This window comes from Mobula hypostoma, chromosome 5 (genome assembly GCF_963921235.1).
Source record: "Mobula hypostoma chromosome 5, sMobHyp1.1, whole genome shotgun sequence".
Taxonomy (NCBI): Eukaryota; Metazoa; Chordata; class Chondrichthyes; order Myliobatiformes; family Myliobatidae; genus Mobula; species Mobula hypostoma.
Window position 1 is genome coordinate 193,025,560 of NC_086101.1, and position 8,894 is coordinate 193,034,453.

Below are 8,894 nucleotides of genomic sequence, written 5' to 3' on the forward strand. Positions count from 1 at the left end.
CCCTACCGCATAGCCCTCTGTTTTGGATGAATCAGGAGGTGTGTCGCCTGCTGAAGGCTGGATCTGTGGCATTCAAGTCTGGCGACCCAGGCCTGGACCAGAAAACCAGGTATGACTTGTGGAGGGATATTTCAAGGGCAAAGAGACAATTTTGAATGAGGTGGGAGGCGACATCAGACGTACAACAACTCTGGCAGCATCTGCAAGACATTACTTCCTACAAAGCATGAATGTCAGCGATGCTTCACTACCAGATGAACGCAATGCCTTCTATGCCCGCTTTGAAAGGGAGAACACAACTACAACTGTGAAGATCCCTGCTGCACCTGATGACCCTGTGATCTCCGTCTCAGAGGCTGATGTTAGGCTGTCTTTAAAGAGATTGAATCCTCGCAAGGCAGAAGGTCCCGATGGAGTACCTGGTGAGGCTCTGAAAACCTATGCCTACCAACTAGCGGGAGTATTCAAGGACGTTTTCAACCTCTCGCTGCTATGGGCGGAAGTTACCACTTGCTTCAAAAAGGCAACAATTATACCAGTGCCTAAGAAGAATAATGTGAGCTGCCTTAATAACTATCACGTCGACAGTGATGAAATGATTCAAGGGGTTGGTCATGACTAGACTGAACTCCTGCCTCAGCAAGGACCTGGACCTATTGCAATTTGCCTATCACCACAATAGGTCAATAACAGATGCAATCTCAATGGCTCTTCACACGGCCTTAGACCACCTGGACAATACAAACTCCTATGTCAGAATGCTGTTCATTGACTATAGCTCTGCATTTAATACCATCGTTCCCACAATCTTGATTGAGAAATTACAGAACCTGGGCCTCTGTACCTCCCTCTACAATTGGATCCTCAACTTCCTAACTGGAAGACCACAATCTGTGCAGATTGGTGATAACATATCCTCCTCGCTGACGATCAACACTGGTGCACCTCAGGGGTGTGTGCTTAGCCCACTGCTCTACTCTCTATATACCCATGACTGTGTGGCTAGGCATAGCTCAAATACCATCTATAAATTTGCTGATGATACAACCATTGTTGGTAGAATCTCAGGTGGTGACGAGAGGGTGTACAGGAGTGAGATATGCCAACTAGTGTAGTGGTGTCACAGCAACAACCTGGCACTCAACATCAGTAAGACGAAAGAGCTGATTGTGGACTTCAGGAAGGGTAAGACGAAGGAACACATACCAATCCTCATAGAGGGGTCGGAAGTGGAGAGAGTGAGCAGTTTCAAGTTCCTGGGTGTCAAGATCTCTGAGGATCTAACCTGGTCCCAACATATCGATGCAGTTATTAAGAAGACAAGACAGCAACTATACTTCATTAAGAGTTTGAAAAATTTGGTATGTCAATAAATACACTCAAAAACTTCTATAGTTGTACCGTGCAGAGCATTCTGACAGGTTGCATCACTGTCTGGTATGGAGGGGCTACTGCACAGGACTGAAAGAAGCTGCAGAGGGTTGTAAATTTAATCAGTTCTATCTTGGGCAATAGTTTACAAAATACCCAGGATGTCTTCAAGGAGCAGTGTCTCAGAAAGGCAGCGTCTGTTATTAAGGACCTCCAGCACCCAGAACATGCCCTTTTCTCACTGTTACCATCAGGTAGGAGATACAGAAGCCTGAAGGCACACACTCAGCGATTCAGGAACAACTTCTTCCCCTCTGCCATCCAATTCCTAAATGGACATTGAACACTACCTCACTTTTTTAATATACAGTATAGTGTTTCTGTTTTTGCACGATTTTTAATCTATTCAATATATGTATACTGTAATTAGCTTAATTATTTTTTTTTCTTTCTTCTATACATATTACTTTGTACTGCTGTACTGCTGTATTGTGTCGTACTGCTGCTGCTAAGTTAACAAATTTCACGTCACATGCCGGTGATAATAAACCTGATTTTGATTCTGATTTTGATTCTGGTTCTAGGCTCCATGTACCCATCTGAGAGTCTGTTTAAAGACCCTATCATGTCCGCTTCCACCACCAGCACAGTGCATTCTGCGCACCCACCACTCTCTGTGTGAAATTCATCCCTGATATCCCCTCGCTACCTATTTCCAACCACCTTAAAACTCTGCCCCCTCATGTTAGCCATTTCAGCCCTGGTAAAAAGCCTCTGTCTATCCACACGATCAATGCCTCTCATCATCTTATACACCTCTATCAGGTCACCTCTCATCCTCCGTCGCTCCGAGGAGAAAAGGCCGAGTTCACTCAACCTATTCTCATAAGGTACGCCTTCCAATCCAGGCAATCCAATCGCATGTACAATGCAACATACAGCAAAATGCGTTTAACAACCTACACAAGCGAGGGATGCGCCGGGGGCAGCCCGCAAGCGTTGCCACGCATTCCGGTGCCAACATCGTATGTCCACCGCGTTCAGTAGGACAACACAAACAACAATGGGAACAGATAAACAGCCCCTTTCCCACACAGACGCCCAGTACAGGCCACCTCCAGGCCTCCAGTCCTTGGCCCCAGACTCTCACACTCTCAGCCATCCGGCCTCCGACCTCTGGACAAGCCGACTCAGGGGCTTTGACCTTCAGGCTCCATCTCCGGACTTGCCAGCTCTAGTTTCCAACCTTCAGGTTTCTACCTCCAGCCTCTCGACCCGTTTCAACGAGTGTCTAATGGAAGTCCAGAGGTATCATCCATTTTCTCCTGAACTCCACCCAGCCCATCCCTATCCCCACAATCCCCACACATCAAGTTATAAGTCGCAGGAAAGCGGCATCCATCACTGGGGACCCCCAGCACCCAGATCACGCTCTCTTCCACTGTTGCCATCAGGCAGGAGGTACAGAAGCCTCAGGGCTCACACCACCAGGTTCAGGAACAGTCATTACCCCTCAACCATCGGGAAGGAGGTACAGAAGCCTCAGGGCTCACACCACCAGGTTCAGGAACAGTCATTACCCCTCAACCATCGGGAAGGAGGTACAGGAGCCTCAGGACTCACACCACCAGGTTCAGGAACAGTTATTACCCCTCAACCATCGGGAAGAGGGTACAGGAGCCTCAGGACCCACACCACCAGGTTCAGGAACAGTTATTACCTCTCGACCATCAGGGAGGAGGTACAGGAGCCTCAGGACTCACACCACCAGGTTCAGGAACAGTTATTACCTCTCGACCATCAGGGAGGAGGTACAGGAGCCTCAGGACTCACACCACTAGGTTCAGGAACAGTTACTACCCCTCAACCATCAGGCTCTTGAACAACTTCACTGAACTCCGCTTGCCCCATCACTGAACTGTTTCCACAACCTATGGACTCACTTTCAAGGACTCTTCATCTCATGTTCTCGATATTTATTGTTTGTTTCTCTATTTTTGTGTTTGCAGTTCATTGACTTTTGCACAGTGGTTGTCTGTCCAGCTGGGGGCGTACTTTCATTGATTCTGTCGTGTTTCTTTGTACTTACTGTGAATGCCCGCAAGAAAACGAATCTCAGGTTTGTGATTGGTGAGTTATTTAACCTGAAGTCTTGAAGAGTCTCAGCCTGAAACACAGTACAGTACAGCACAGGAACAAGCCCTTCAGCCGCAATGTTGTGCCGAGCCAGCTAAAAATCAAATCGAAAAAAAACCCAAAACTAATCCCTCCTATCTGAACAAGAGAAAATCTGTCGATGCTGGAAATCCCAACAACACACACAGAATGCTGGAGGAATTCAGCAGGCCAGGCAGCATCTACGGGGGGAGAAAAGCGCAGCCGACGTCTTGGGCTGAGACCCTTCAGCAGGACTGGAGATGTCTCCTCATCTTTTTTTTTCTGTACTCCTGCCGAAGGGTCTCGGTCGAAAACGTCGACAATATTCTTTTCCATAGATGCTGCCTGACCTGCTGAATTACTCCAGCATTTTGTGTGGGCTACGTTATTTTGCTTTTAACTAACATAATTTGGGTTTTTTTAATTTTTCCACTTTATCCCATTGTGAAGCACTTTGAACTACATCGTTTGTATGAAAAGTGCTCTATAAATAAGTATTATTATTATATATGAATGTATAGTGATTACCTGGATAGCTAGTGAGTAAAAAAAATGCAGCGCCCGAACAGGGACTTGAACCCTGGACCCTCAGATTAAAAGTCTGATGCTCTACCGACTGAGCTATCCGGGCCCTGCTCGGAGGCTTCGCTGCAGCGTTACTGACTGCGAGCCGCGCTCGCTTTCGCGGGCGATGTGATGACGTCACGGTGCCAGGATGCCGCCGGCGCGTCACTCCATCCGCAACATTGTTTCTGTCGGAGAGGGAGTTCCCCGCGACCCCACGTGACCCGGGGACTCGGCCAGCCTGCGCAGCCGCAGAGCCGGTCGGGGAGTCTGCCCTGTAATGTTTCCGGAGCTGTTATCTCCCGCTGAAGAAAAAGATCGCGACCGACACAAGTACTGTACCCAATGCAAACATAGAAGCTGCAGACGCACCACAATAAATAAGATGCAATGCACAGACTCAACAAATGTGTACAGAATTCACAAAATCCTGCAAAAAGTAGTGGATACGAGCCAGTCCATCACGGGTAATGTCCTCCCCACCATTGAGCACATCTACATGAAACGCTGTCGCAGGAAAGCAGCATCCATCATCAGGGACCCCCACCACCCAGAAACACGCTCTCTTCTCGCTGCCACTATCAGGAAAGAGGTACGGGAGCCTTTGGACCCACATCTCCAGGTTCGGGAACAGTTATTACTCCTCAACCTTCAGGCTCTTGAACCAGGTAGACAGATAAATAAATAATACTGAGAACATGAGCTGTAGGGTCCTTAAGATTGAGTCCATAGGTTGTGGAACCAGTTCAGTGTTGAGGTGAGTGCAGTCACACAGACCTGGTGCATATACATACGTACACGTACCATGCACAGAGCAAATGTAATACATGTAGCCACCTCTACCATCACCCCCGGCAGCGAGCTCCACACACCCACTACTCTGTGCTGGAGGCACTCAGCAGGTCAAATTCCACCACCACCACCCCCACCACCCCCACCCCAACTACCTCTGACATCCCCCTCTATACTTTCTTCCAATTACCTTAAAATTATGCCCCCTTGTATTAACCATTTCTGCCCTGGGAAAAATTCTCACAGCCTCTTATCGTTTTTTACAGCATGGGCACAGGCCACTCGGCCCATCTGATCTGTGTCAACCCAGATGTCTATCTAAGCTGGACCTGTTTGCCCGTGTTTGTCCCATTTCCCTAACCCCTTCCTTTCTATGTAGCTGCTTTTTAAATGAAGTAAATGTCTCGACTTCAAGATGAAGTGTCTCTGACGAAAGGCCCCAGCTCGAAACTTCAACCTCCATAGATGCTGCCTGACTAGCTGCGTTCAAAATTCAAAGTATTTTATTATTGAAGTACGTACATGTCAGCATATAAAACCTTGAGATTCTTTTTCTTGCAGGCATACTCAATAAATCCAATACCCATAATAGAATCAAAGAAGATTGCATCTACAGGGAGGGATTACATCTACAGTGTTCCTCCAGCACCTTGTGTGTGTTGCTCAAGATATCCAGAATCTGCAAAATCTCTTGTGTTTAATATTTCAAGTGCCTTATAAATGTTTTGACTTGTTGAACCCAGGCCGGCAGGCACCAGAGCAGGAGGTACAACGTTTGGTGACTCCTGAGGTTGGCAAGTCGGCGAGCCAAGTGTTTAAAGCCTTGAGTTCGTCGACCCATCATCGGCGAGTCCTCGGGTCGATACCTGAAGATCGAAGCCTAGACGTCGATCAGTAGTCAGGGAAGTCGAGGCCCGTGGTCACAGCCCTAGATGTGTAAATCCACCAGGGAATTCGAAGGCCCCGTGTCCACTGGACGTTGGAGGCCGAGAGGCAGCCTGTCCTGGGGTTGGGGGGAGGAAACAGAATCAGGCTGAATATTACTAGTACCCCATGAAATTTGTTGTCTTTACAACAGCAGTACATAATAACAGGAAAAAACCATGATTACTGTAAGAAGTATATGTATATGATGGTTAGATTAAATAAACAGTGCAAGAATAGAAGGTAGCGAGGTAGTGTTCATTGTTCATTGAGAAATTTGATGGTGGAGGGGAAGAAGCTGTTCCTGAATCGTTGAGTGTGAGTCTTCAGGCTCCTGTGCTTCCTCCTTGGTGATAGCAATGAGAAGAGGGCATGTCCTGGGTGATGGGGGTCCTCAATGATGGACGCCCTTACAGATGGATGCAGCCTTTTTTGAGGCGTTGTTCCTTGAGGATTACGGAGGCTAGTACCATGATGGAGCTGCTGAGTTTGCACCCTTCCCTGCAGCTTATTCCAATCCTGTGCAGTCGCCCTCCCCTCCCCGTACCGGGCAGTGATGCTGCCAGTCAGAATGCTCTCCGCAGTACATCTGTAGATTTTTGCGAGTGCCTTTGATGACAGACCAACTCTCCTCAAACTCCGAATGAAGAAGAGCTGCCCTCATGCCTTCTTTGTCACTGCATCGATGTGTTGGGCCCAGGATAGATCCTCAGAGATGTTGACACCCAGGAACTTGAAATTGCTCACCCTTTCCACTTCTATCCCCATGAGGACTGGCGCATGTTCCCTTTCTGAAGTTCACAGTCAGCTCTTTGGTTTCACTGGCATTGAGTACAAGGTTGTTGCTGCAACACCACTCAACAAGCTGATCTAAATCACTCCTGTACGCCCCCTCGTCACCACCTGAAATTCTTCCAACTATATTTGTGTCATCGGCAAATTGATCGATGACGTTTGAGCTGTGCCTAGCCACACAGTCATGGGTGTAGAGAGAGTAGAGCAATCCTCAAGATGTACCAGTGTCGATTATCAGTGAGGTGGAGATGCTATTTCCAATCCTCCCCAGACTTTGGTCTTCTGGTGAGGAAGTCGAGGATGCAGTTGAAGAGGGAGGTACAGAGGCCCAGGTTTTGGAGCTTTTCCATCAGAACTGTAGGAACGATGGTGTTAAATACTGAGCTGTAATCAATAAACAGCATCCTGACATTGTCCAGGTGATCTAAGGTTGTGTGAAGAGCCAATGAAGTCGCGCCTGCCGTTGACCTATCATGGTGATAGGCAAATTGCAGTGTGTCCAGGGCTTTGCTGAGGCAGGAGTTGATTCTAGCCGTAACCAACCTCTCCAAGCATTTCATCACCATAGATGTGAATAGTATTCGGCGATCGTCATTAAGGCATTCACCCTGCTCAAGGGTGTCATTGTTGCCCTTTGATACAGGTGGGAACTTCTGACCGTAGCAAAGAGAGATTGAAAATGTCCTTGATCACAAAGAGGCTTGTTTTGCTGTTGTTATTATTATGTATTCATTTATATTTTGACCCTTATGGGTTGCCTAGTGCCTAGCCCTCTGCACATGGGACAGAATAATCCCCAGGGTTAATGTCAGGGAAGAGAGGCAGTCTACCCTCTTTCCCTGCTTTAGAAAAAGTGTTTTTTGTTGTTGATTGAATTTGATGGTAACTCCACTGGGTGGCAGGGTGGAGATACGTCTCTACCAAAGGAGGTGTAAGGCGCTCCTTCCCTCCGCTAACCTGCAGGTCACCCTTGGGCAAGGTGGAGCACCTGCTCAGCCCCCTGATCAGGGTCACGTGAAGCCACGGGGCAGGTAACAGAGCAGCTGGCGCATATCACAAGCCCTGGTTATATGACCACTGACACCAGGCAGACAATCTCTGAAGTGTATTGATAATGGCTGGGGTTACCCGTCTTGCAAAGACACTGCCCAGAAGCAGGCAATGGCAAACCAGTTCAGTAGAAATAATTACCAAAAACAGTCATGCTGATGGAAAGACCCTGATCACCCAGTCAATCAACTCGCCTCATAATGCTGATCATGTCGATTGAATGTTAATAGTTCAGCAGTTGGTCTACGTATGGGAACGGGGAGATGTTGAAAATAAGGAGGAAGGGATATGTTCTATATTGAGGTATATTTTGACCCTTATGGATTACCATCGAGTTTCCCCATGTTACATGCCAAGCGTAATGACATTATGTCAGAGGGCATTCTGGGTCGATGACTTACAAGCTAATTATTGGCGAGACCCGACGCAGACTGGGAGACCGCTTTGCTGAACACCTACGCTCTGTCCGCCAGAGAAAGCAGGATCTCCCAGTGGCCACACATTTTAATTCCACATCCCATTCCCATTCTGACATGTCTATCCAAGGCCTCCTCTACTGTAAAGATGAAGCCACACTCAGGTTGGAGGAACAACACCTTATATTCCGTCTGGGTAGCCTCCAACCTGATGGCATGAACATCGACTTCTCTAACTTCCGCTAATGCCCCACCTCCCCCTCGTACCCCATCTGTTACTTATTTTTATACACACATTCTTTCTCTCACTCTCCTTTTTCTCCCTCTGTCCCTCTGAATATACCTCTTGCCCATCCTCTGGGTCCCCCCCCCTTGTCTTTCTTCCCGGACCTCCTGTCCCATGATCCTCTCATATCCCCTTTGCTAATCACCTGTCCAGCTCTTGGCTCCATCCCTCCCCCTCCTGTCTTCTCCTATCATTTTGGATCTCGCCCTCCCCCTCCAACTTTCAAATCCCTTACTCACTCTTCCTTCAGTTAGTCCTGACGAAGGGTCTCGGCCTGAAACGTCGACTGTACCTCTTCCTAGAGATGCTGCCTGGCCTGCTGCGTTCACCAGCAACTTTTATCTGTATGTGTTACCTTGAATTTCATTTTCTTGCAGGAATTTACAGGAAAATAAAGAAATACAATAGAATCAATGAAAAACTCTACATAAGCAAAGACTGATAACCAGTGTGCAAGAAAGGTGCAAATAAAATAAAATACTGCGAACACGAGTCCTTGAAAGTGAGTCTGTAGATCGTAGAATCAGTGCAGTATTGTG

General features: G+C 47.6%; 1 non-coding gene across 1 annotated transcript; it reads right to left on the reverse strand.

Annotated features, from left to right (window-relative positions):
- Positions 1-4,086: 4,086 nt before the first annotated feature.
- trnak-uuu (transfer RNA lysine (anticodon UUU)) lies at positions 4,087-4,159 on the reverse strand. The gene has a single exon. It is a non-coding gene; the product is annotated as a tRNA-Lys (tRNA).
- Positions 4,160-8,894: the final 4,735 nt, after the last annotated feature.